The following is a 10,918-nucleotide window of genomic DNA, read 5'->3' on the forward strand; positions in this document are numbered from 1 at the left end:
TTGCTGCAAGAGAGGATTTTGATTACAACTCATGAAGTAGGAACACTTGGAATGTAGTTAACACCATTTCTAGGTTTGGGGTCTTGGGCTGCATATGACAGGAGAAGCTAAGCACCAGCATTCACCTCTCTTTGCCTTGGTGTACCTTGGTGTATGGTCTCTCTGTATGAAATATGATATTTTTGCCCTGAGGTCTCCTTACCATGACTTCCCTACCAGGAAGGACTGCTCCCTTGAATGTAAACCAACACAAACCCTTCCTTAAGTTGCTCACATCATGGTCTTTTATCACAGACACAGGAAAAGTAACAGTGGCCAACCATGCCCAAGGAGGACTGAGAAAACTGCTGTGACCCATGGCTGCAACATTGTATTCATATTGTCAACATGGCTACCAGGCTGCAACATTGTATTCATATGGTCAACATGGCTACCAGGCTGCAACATTGTATTTATATTGTCAGCATGGCTACCTGGCTGCAACATTGTGTTCATATTGCCAACATGGCTACCAGGCTGCAATATTGTATTCATATTGTCAACATGGCTACCAGGCTGCAACATTGTATTCATATGGTCAACATGGCTACCAGGCTGCAACATTGTATTCATATTGTCAACATGGCTATCAGGCTCCATTAGAGGGCATCAGGGAAATCTCAACCTTAAGCTTTTGGGGAAAGAGAAATAGTGAAAGGAGGTTACATTTTAGAATGTGTTGATGGTGTGTATGGGGACAAATGGATGAGCAGAAACAGGGAAATTTCTTCTGATAGTTATCCCAGGTGTCAGATAAAAACACCCTGACACAACACACATGTATGTGTGTGTGTGTGTGTGTGTGTGTGTGTGTGTGTATGTATGCACTCACACATTTACTTATGATATGTCTCTATTGCCAATTTTTATATGCATAAAGGACTGCATAATATTCCAACTCCCCCTTGCAGATGCTGAAACTGTCTGAGGCAATCCTGTGATCAAATGCCATACTTCAAAAATCACACATCTTTCTTTGAAGCTCAGGCTCATGGTCTCCCAACACAATTAATTGGAATAGCAGCACAAAAGATGACTGAAAGTGAAAAAAAAATCCCAGTGGTAAGTGTTAATGTGATAATTAAGCTTACTAATTAGGAAAGCCTAAGGACTGGAGCTTCAGTTACTCCTTCCAAAGCCCGAAAGATGGGAGGGTTTCGAGAGCTGGTGTTCCTGTTACTCAGGTCACCCATGGGGACAAGTGTCTGACACACTGAGAGGCCTTGTCTCACTATAGTGTTCTTGTTACTCAGGTCATGGTGCAGATGTGCCTGATACACTAAGCGGTATTATCTCACAGTTGGTCTTGGCTCAGCCACAGTGGTATCAAATTGACACAACCTAGAATCACTCAGAAAGCAGGTCTCCATGAGAGGCTGTCTCTATAAGATCGGCTCGTGGACATGTGTGTGCACGACTGTCTGCATTGTGTTCATGGATGTAGGAAGACCCAACCAGCGGGAGGACACCCGCTGTTCATTGATGTGGGGCTCCTGGCTGTATAAGCATGTAGGAAGCTAGCATGCATTTCTCTGTTTTCTGCCTGTAGATGCAATGTGATCAACCAGCTTCATGCTTCTGCCTCCATGCCTCCCCTTGTGTGTGGCCATGTCTTCCCCAATATAGTGGACTCTATCTATCTGGAGTTCTAAGTCAAATCCAACCCCTCTCCCTTACCACAGCAACAGGAAATAGACCAACAGTCTCCTTACCAGTCCTCGGCCTGGGCAGTGATCTCTCTGCACTAACTCAGGGCTGGGTATTAGCATCCTAAGTCACCTGTGGATAGAAGTGGAAAGTGTGATAGCATCTGCTATACTTAGGAGAGCCTACAGACAATGCTTTGGGGATCTGGTGTTCCACAGCAGTGTGAAAACATATTACACATGCATTCCTTGGGTGTAAGGCCACAAGCTAAATGGTTCACCTAAGATTTTATTTGCACACATAGGCAGGGGTCTTACTTTGCTGGCCCTGGATCTACACATATGACTAATACTGAGAACTTAAGATGGAATCTAAATAGTGTCCATATGTAAATTTACCCAATCCTTTCACAGTCCTTTGAGAAAATGTGTTCAGTGGACCCTGACTGACAATCTGTGGTTATCACTTGGTTAGTGGCAAAGTTGTCGCCAGGTAATACCTCTGTTATCCAAGCCACCCCATACCCCTCCCTCCCCCACAAGACTGTCCATCCTCCGAGTGACTCTGCGCTCTCTCTCTCTCTCTCTCTCTCTCTCTCTCTCTCTCTTTCTCTCTCTCCCTCACTCCACTTCTCTTTCATATGTATCTACCTCTAGAGGATGCTCTGACCATTATAAAACTCTGGGTCCTCTTTCTTTCCACAGATATTAGAAGGTCTTCTTGGGGTTATAAAGCAAAATGTTCACTGACCTTGTTTCTAATATACTTGTCCACATTTGGCAAGGGGGCAATCATCAGTCTTTACTATGTGCCGGGCTCTATGCTGGCTAACCTCTCCTGTTAAGTCACCAGTGTGCACTAGTCTCTTGGGGCTTTCTGAACCTCAGGTGTTAGTAGGGACCAGGGGCAGGGTGCGGGTCATGTGACTCTTTCACAGTTACATTCTTAGTGAGCAGTAGAGGTAGAGAGAGAGCCAGCCCTCGGCAGATGCCTTTGGGTTGTGTGTTTTCCAAACTGCCCTCTGCGGAGTGGACCAGAGAGACTGGTGGAGCTGTGCTGTGGGCAGTGAGGATCATGGGCATTTTTCTGTCAGAGAACTTTTCTTCTTTCAATCCATTTACTTTGGTGTCATCAGGATTATGACTGTTGTTTTTATTGGTGCCATCCAGAGCCAATCCCTTCTGTTGGTGACATCCCTGTTACTTGGGGTAGCCTTGCAGGGTGTACTGCTGCTGGGGACAAGCCACACTTCCCTGTGGACCTCAGTAGTTGCTTTAAGAAAAATTACAAGTTGATAGAATGCCTTTGAATTTTTATTTTCAGAGCTCATTTTAGAATTAGAATTAATGTGCTGAGCAAGTCTTAACACACATGTGCACACCACACTGACATGGTAACTTTTCCAAGTGCCAAACAGTAAGATTAAAAAAACCCTCTTAACACAATGGTTATTTTGATGAGACAGGAATAGAGTTGATTCTGTGAATATTTAGGCTAATCAGTGCATAAATGTAGCTGTCCTTGTGTCCTGGCTCCTGCCAAAATGGATAGAGAATGGCAGTGTCTCTCTTCCTATGTCCCATATTAAATTCTGGGCCCAGAATTCAAACCTATGTGTCTGGACAGAGACTTCTGTTGTTAACTTTTTACTTGGTCAGGTGTGGTCTCTGTCAAGTGTCGTCACTGTAAATAAAGGTAGTTCCAGATGCCTGGACTGAGTTAGGAAGGTAAATTGGGTCACTGTGTAGAGAATTCAGGGTGACCTCGCTCTGTACATTGTGAAAATAAGGTCTCAGCAGGGTGAGTGTGGCTGAGCATGTGGCTCCCTGGACATTTCCTGAGAAGGGTGGGTGGCTTCTTCTTGCCCAGAGTCTAGGTAATGTTCACATTTTGTATCTGTCCATACCATCCTCTCCCATCATGATTGTGGTTTACCCATAGTGTGGCTTCAAACTTCTGGAGCTGTGTGGCCTAGGAACAGACATTGCCTAAGAATCAGAGTTGATGGTTTCCAAGGAGAGAGATGACCTGGGCCTTCCCATAGAAAATTAGGAGGAAGCTGAGAACAAGGCAATACAGTCTTCTGTGGGTCTCTGAGTCCCGACTGTGTCTTTGCCCCGTCCCTCTGGATGACACCTACTGGGACTGCAGGCATTGGCACTGGGGACAGCTGGAACAGTTAGGAGCTTCATCACTGTTGTGCCAAATCTGTTCCTAGATGTTTGCACCTCCCTGTTCTCTCACTTGGTGGCAGGTATTCACAGCTCTCCAGGCACCCTCTCTAGAGTGGCATGGAGTGCCAGCTCTCTCCATCAGCTCTGTGGGGTAAGATGGGCCAGAAAGGAGGAGAAACAGCAGATGTCCAAGACAAGCATCACATGATGTACCTAGGTGCTACCCTCCCTGTTCTCTCACCAGTGTTGCTCCATGCTTGCTTTTGTGAGTCCAAATGCACCAGGCTTTAAATGTCTGTGGGCACAGAACTAACTGTCACATCCTTTGGAGTCTCCTTTCTCAGGGACATTGCAAGCTGACACACCAACATGTGCCCACCACACTGCCTGGATACTCCATGCCAGCATGTGTCTGTGTTAATGGATCCACTAAGATCTTAAGGTAAGGAGACTGAAGACATTCCCAGTTGTGGGATGAGATGGAGACAAGGTTGTAGGAGAGCCTGCTGATGCTCCATGAGCCGCATGGTTGTAGCAGATATCTCCTCCACTATCCATGAGAGCAGTTTTGAGGCCCCAGCAGGACACTGTAACCTTCTTGCCTGGGGTGCTCTTTTCTGATCCTTCCCATGTTGGGTTTTGTCTAGCTCAGCAGTTCGCAACCTGTGGGGTGTGACCCCTTTGGGGATGAAGGACTCTTTCACAGGGGGAAACATATCAGGTATTCTGCATATCAGATATTGACATGACAATTCATAACAGTAGCAAAATTACAGTTATGAAGTAGCTACATAAAATTTTATAGTTGGGGGTCACCACAACATGAGGTACTGTATGGAAGGGTCACATAGGAAGGCTGAGAACCACTGCTCTACAGTCTTTTGTGTCCCCAAACCAGAACTTGGCTGGCTCTGCACCAAAGGTGAGGAGGGAAGCCTTATGTACTTATATATCATTTCTGCCCTGGGGTTGAACTAGAATCAAGGACAGGTTGGAGCACAAAGAAAGAGGCTGAGAGGCCAGACATGTGAGGCAATGGTCAGGAAGATGGTGGGCACCAAGACATACAGAGCATGGAAGCTGTTTCTCATTCTTCTACAAACTCATGTTGTGGTCGCTGAACTGTTGCTACTTGGAGAATCATGGGGCGTTTCTCAGGGGGTACTCCAGAGAAATAGAATGGGTAGGATGTGTACCTAGACATGCAGTTTATCCTTGGTTTGGAAGGTTCAACTTGATGAGCTTATGGACTTGAGATGGTGTGAAAGTATACCTCCACAGCTGCTTGGCTCTTCCTTTCCTTCTCTTCACACAACGTGAACTGCCAACCTCTTATAACACCATCAGTTTGTGATTTTCCTCAAGTGTAGGCTGAGGTAAATGTTTTGATTAGGGCGGGAGAGGCTAAGATACAAGGTCAGAGAGTCAGGTGTATGCCACGCATTTTCAGTTTATGGCATTTTCAACCCGACAAAGCTTGATTGGGTTGAAAAGCTTCGTATCTGGAAAGTGACTTATTCTAGGAACTGGTTTGTGCAGGTATGCAGATGGGCAAGTCCACAGTGCTCCGAGAAGAGCCAAGGCTGCAGGCTGGGTCAGGTCATCTGCTGTGAATCCCTCTTGTTCCATGGACCTATGACTCTGTTCTATGCAGGCCTTCAACTGTGCCATGATTTGCATATGAGATTTTCATTGCTGTTTACTCTCTAGTACGAGGTATAGAAAGTGGGAAATCCCTTCCATTGTGGTATCTACATGACAGCTTTAGGAACGACTAGGACCAGGTCATCAGGTTGAAGCCCAAGATTGAGTCCTGGTGGTTTTATAGGATAAAGGAAAGACACAAGAAGGTATGCATAAGTTCTTCATTTCTCACCATCCTCATCACCTTGAGAGTTTGCCAGCAAGAAGCCATTGCCAGATGTGACCCTTGACCTTTCACCCCCATAACCACGAGTCAAACTTCTTTTCTTTATGGAGCTACCTGGTCTGTGGTATTGTGTTACTAAGAGCAGAAAGGGACTATCTGGAGGAGGCCACCGCCTTGGGGTGTGTCACCTCCTTTGCTCTCTGTTCACCGAGTTAATGTTAAACTCGTCTACACCAGTAACTCTTCTGGTTGCTGGGATATCTGACAAGGAGTGACTTGGTCAGGAGGGGTGCAGTTCACCATAGTGAGGGAGACACGGTGACACCTGGTGTGCTTTTGGCAGAGGCAGAGACAAGGGAGTTCTCACCTCTTCATACCTTGGAGGAACAGGAATCAGAGAGTGGTCAGGGAATATGATCAAGCTCTAGACTCTCAATTAAATGCCCCCCATGACTTGCATCCCCAATCTGGCTGGTAGTGCTCTTTCAGAAGATTGTGGATCTTTCAGGAGGTAGATTTGGCTGGAGAAAGTGAGTCCGTGAGACTGTGCAGCCCCATGACCCTGGAGTTCTGTGCCAGTGGATGACCAAGATGTAACCCATGAGGAACCTGTCAGTGGAGGACCACACCAGACATGGACCACACATTGACTGTTGATGAACAAGCAGGATCAGAGGATGGTGTCACTCTGAGATGGGGAGTTGTGTGCAACTCTACATCAGCCGGCAGAGTCATTCTGCTGATATTTTTGGTCAAACGTTGTTCTGGATGTTTCTGTGAGGTGGATGTTTTGGGTGTTGTGTGTTTTTAACTTTTTTGGTGCACATACATGTGGTACATCTGTATGTCCATATCCATGTTTGTGTGTGTGCATGTGTGTGTGTGTGTGTGTGTGTGTGTGTGTGTGTGTGTGTGTGTGTGTGTGTGCACATGTATATGCATGCATGTAGAGACTACATGCTGACCTCAGGTACCTTTCTCTGTCACTCCATCTTAACATCGCTCAGTTGAACTGGCCGATTAGGCTAGTCTCAGCTTCTTGGCTCACGGTGGGGCTCCCCTGTCTCTGGTGTCCAAACAGTGACATTCTAGGTGAGCCAGCCCTCCTGACATTTACATGGGTTTTTGGGAATCTGAACTTGCAGTCTTCACATTTATATAGCAGGTACTTCACTCCCCATGGGGTCCCCCAGCCCTTCCTGTGGTTTAAATGTGAAATGTCCCCAGAGGCTCATGTGTTTTAAGATGCTGAAGCCTGGAGATAACCTGAGGGAGGCTGTGGGGAGGTGTGCCACAGAGTTGGAGAGGATTGAGAGGTAGAGAAAGGCGTAAGGAACCAGCCAAGGAGGTGTGGAAGCAAAGTATGTGGGACTCCTCCAGGTCCAGGGCTGCAGCCCCCAGAAGAAAGCTTTTCTTTCCTCCCATCATCTCCTGAGGCAGCAGCTGCCCTGTGTAGGAACCCCTGGCCCGAGTCCCCCCGATGGAGATGGGACTGTGTTTCTTTCTCCTCAGTGCTCACTGTCTGCAGGTTCCTGTTCTTTTTCTGTGCATGTGGGTGGCTGCGCAGTGTCCTTCCCATTTATCACTGGCTGCATTTGCTTTCAGAGCCATCACTCATGCACATAGTAATTTAGACCCTTCTCTCTGAAGGATGGCAGTGCCCCACCATGATGCCAACTGGTGCTTCCTCCCGCAGAGGAAGAGGTTCTTAGGTCCTGCATTTGAGTGGCCTTCCCAAGGACTTGAGGACTGCAGGAGACTTTTGGGCGACTACAATCCTGACCCTTTGATGCTCTCTGAGCCATGAGCCATGCAGAGGCGCAGAATGAATTGTAGCCCAGCCCTGACTATAACTGGCCCCTCTGAGGGGGGCTCCTGAGAGAGTGCCCCCACTGAACCTGTATTTGTCATTGTCAGAACGAGAGGGGATGTTGCCTCCTTCAAGTGAGCTTGGCTTGGAGTCTGGGGTCTTGCAGGGTCCTTCACCCAGTGGTTCTCTAGTGAGATGCACGTTACTAAGTAATGAGTTATACATGATTAATTATAACTAATTTGGCCTCTTTCTTCCCCAGGTACTCAATCTAAATATTTACCAAGAATTCTGATATAATGCTCATTATCCAAATGAATAGTATTTCTTCTTTAAAAAGTGAGATTGTTTTCATCCAAAATCAGCTATTATGTGGAGTCCAATCAGTGTGCAATGCAGTTTCACATTTCTGATGCTTGGGGTGACAAGTAAACTGCTGGTCAGCAGTAGAGAAGGGCACTTGGTTTTTGTGGAGTTTCTCTGAGTCCCTGAGCATGCTGGCCTCTTATGCCACACCTACCATAGCCCGGTGTGCACCCTCAGTGGAGGCTTCTGACTTGTCCAGGGATGTGAACTAGAGTATGTAGAGGTGCACTCCCACTTGAGACAGAGCTCCCCTCAGTGCTGGGAGGCTTTCCAGGGCTGATTTCTGAGACAGAGTGCTAAGTCTGACCTTCTTTGCCCAGGGCACCCTAATAAGCTCAGGTGTGGAGTCAAATCCTCCTCTGTGGAAGCTGGGCTCTAGGGAGTCATTATGTTTGAAGTCAGGTGCAGGAACTCCTTCCCCTCTGTCAGGGCTGTTCCCGACATGCATTTGCAGCACTGTTTAGCTTGATTTTGTTCTGGGGGTGCATGAGGCAGCTTCCCTGAAGACCAGAGAAGACAGACATCCACGTGTATTCTTTTTATTCTAGTGCTGACACGGACACAGTGCTGTGGCTTTGATACTCCAGGAGGTGGTGGTGGGGCAGCACATGAGGGCAGCTCATGAGCCAGGGATGGAGAAAAGGCCAGTGTCCTCTAGACATTTGCTGGGTTGTTCTCTCTTAATCCTGGGACTGGGCTATCCCCTCCCAGATCTCTATAGCTGGATATGGAAGAGCATCTCTATCCTACCACCTGGTTGCTAGGGGACTGCCACTACCCCACAGTCCCCCACAATCCCACTGGTAGGTGATGCTTCTCTGTGGAGCCAGTTCTTTTATTAATCATATCTATCATCTGACTGTCTGTCTGTCTGTCTATCTATCTATCAATCATCTATCTATCTATCATCTATTTGTCTATCAATCTATCATCTATCTATCAATCTATTTTCATGGGTATTTGTGTGTGTGTGTGTGTGTGTGTGTGTGTGTGTGTGTGTGTGTGTGTGTGTGTGTATGAGCATATGTGCACCACATGCATACAGTGACCAGAAGAGATATCAGATCCTTGGGGACTAGAGTTACAGATGGTTGTTAGACATTGTGTGGGTGCTGGGAACCAAATATGGGTCCTTTGGAAGAGCAGTAAGCACTGTTAACTTCTATGAACTCTCTCCAGCTCCCAACCCTGTTCTTTTTTGTGTAGAATCCCTGACACTCACCTGCAGAGGTCAGCAGATTTCTGGCTTAAAGTCCAAGAAAGTGGACAAGTAACAATCAGTCCCTGGGATTCTGAAACTGGTTTTCTTTCTTTCTTTTTTTTTTTTCATTACTGAAAACAAGGAGACCTCTTGTTCAACATCCTCCTGCTGATGGGCTCCAAAGCCACACAAGTCCTGGATGTCTGGTGCTTCCTAGCCAGGGTGGTCCCTGTACAGAACATACCAAATTCTGGAGACATACTTGGTTTTCAGGACCTGGAAATGCCACTGTCATTTGCTGGACAGGAGCCTGAAGCCCAGTTAGAAGAACCACAGTACCAAGACAGTCTCACAATCAAGATCAGTCAGGGGAAAAGCACCAGTGAGGAGCCATGTTGACTCTGGCCAAAGGGGCATGGAGAACCTTGTCCATAGCACACTGTGACCTCAAGGAGTGAACAAGAAGGAGAGAAATGATGGACAAATGTCCCCAAAAGGACTGGAAACCACTCTCTCCTGGAGCATTGTTCTGCTCACTCTGAAGCCCACCATGGAGAGGCCTCTAGAAGAAAGGAGATGTACATGGGACTGGAACCCTCAGCCTGACTCTCTGGACAGATGCATGCTCCAGACAAACTGGAATGAGCTGATTTAAGCATGTTGTTATTAGAAATAAACAGTCTAACATCATATATTCTGTGTACTCAGCACTGGCATGTGGATCATGGTTATGTAGGAGGCTCCACTGCCAACAGATGCTACCACACTCTGCACATTGATTCCCCCAGGAGATGGTTTTGCTCTGAACTGAATGCCATGCTCCTGTCCCAACCCCTCTCCTGCAGAACCCCTGCAGTACATGTTTTTCTCTTTTTTCTGCTTCCACTGTGGCTGCTTTCCCAAGTCTGTGGCTGTGCTGTTTCTGTATGTAGGTTGGCTCCCAAGGGATCACTCACTCACCATGGGGTTCTGGACACTGCAGGATAACAAGAGACCTTCCTGGGGGGATACACAAGAGAAAGTTTGATTCCCCGGTAGCCAGTCCCATGCACTGAGGCCCAGAGGCTTTAGACTGGGTGGGTAGAATGCAGGGCTATGAGTGGAGGGGTCTGTTGAGGTGGATTCAGAGCAACCATCGCCCAGCAGTGAGTAATGGTGAGGTGGCTGCTAAGTGTATGTGTATCTGTTTACAGTTTCCCTTTGTGAACCAAGTCTGGAGATGACAGGTCTGGTTGGTTTGATAGGCAGGACCTGGCATGGCTCTCAAAGGGCCGCAGCCTTGTTCCTGCTTCGAGGCACTTCTCTTATTCCCTATGTATTAAAACATAAGAACTTAATATTTATTTCAGTTGTCATATGGTCTGTTCCCAACAGGTGTTTGTGGTTACACTTTCTTTCAGGAAGTCAGATGTCACCACATGGGTCAGTACTTTGTGTCCACCCTGTTGGTTCTTGGTCTCTCAAAGGGGACCAGATACCAGCGACTTACCAACAAGGACAGAGTGATCACTTGGACCTCTGGCAGTTCTGATGTCTGAATGTCCTTTTCATGAAGGGAAAGACTTCATCAAATTCAATCCAGAGGACACCTAGATATGTTTGCTCAACTCACATTGTGGAAAATCATGGCCAAACTTAGGATGGGATGATAAGCAAGAACCATTCCCTGGGTAGAGGGAGAATGGCCTTGGGTGGTCCTCCCTCTCTCCTCCTCTGAAGTTCTGGTTTGGGTGGGACATATCAGAAATTTTAAGTGGTGTCCATGACTACAGAGGGAATCTTGGGGCTTTGTCTCCAAGTGTGAAGAGAGA

At 47.0% G+C, this 10,918-nt stretch overlaps 1 long non-coding RNA gene across 5 annotated transcripts in view; it reads left to right on the top strand.

Annotated features, from left to right (window-relative positions):
* The window catches only part of LOC118571707, a 65,024-nt gene extending 55,015 nt beyond the window's left edge, over window positions 1–10,009 (top strand). For 4 of the 5 annotated variants that reach the window (XR_004943384.1, XR_004943385.1, XR_004943387.1 and 1 more), the window contains 3 exons: window positions 951–1,101; window positions 4,192–4,302; window positions 9,250–10,009. This is a non-coding gene — a long non-coding RNA (uncharacterized LOC118571707). The remainder of the gene's footprint in view (window positions 1–950; window positions 1,102–4,191; window positions 4,303–9,249) is intronic. The other variant, XR_004943388.1, reaches the window with a different exon arrangement.
* Window positions 10,010–10,918: the final 909 nt, after the last annotated feature.

Source organism: Onychomys torridus, chromosome 21, assembly GCF_903995425.1.
Source record: "Onychomys torridus chromosome 21, mOncTor1.1, whole genome shotgun sequence".
Taxonomy (NCBI): Eukaryota; Metazoa; Chordata; class Mammalia; order Rodentia; family Cricetidae; genus Onychomys; species Onychomys torridus.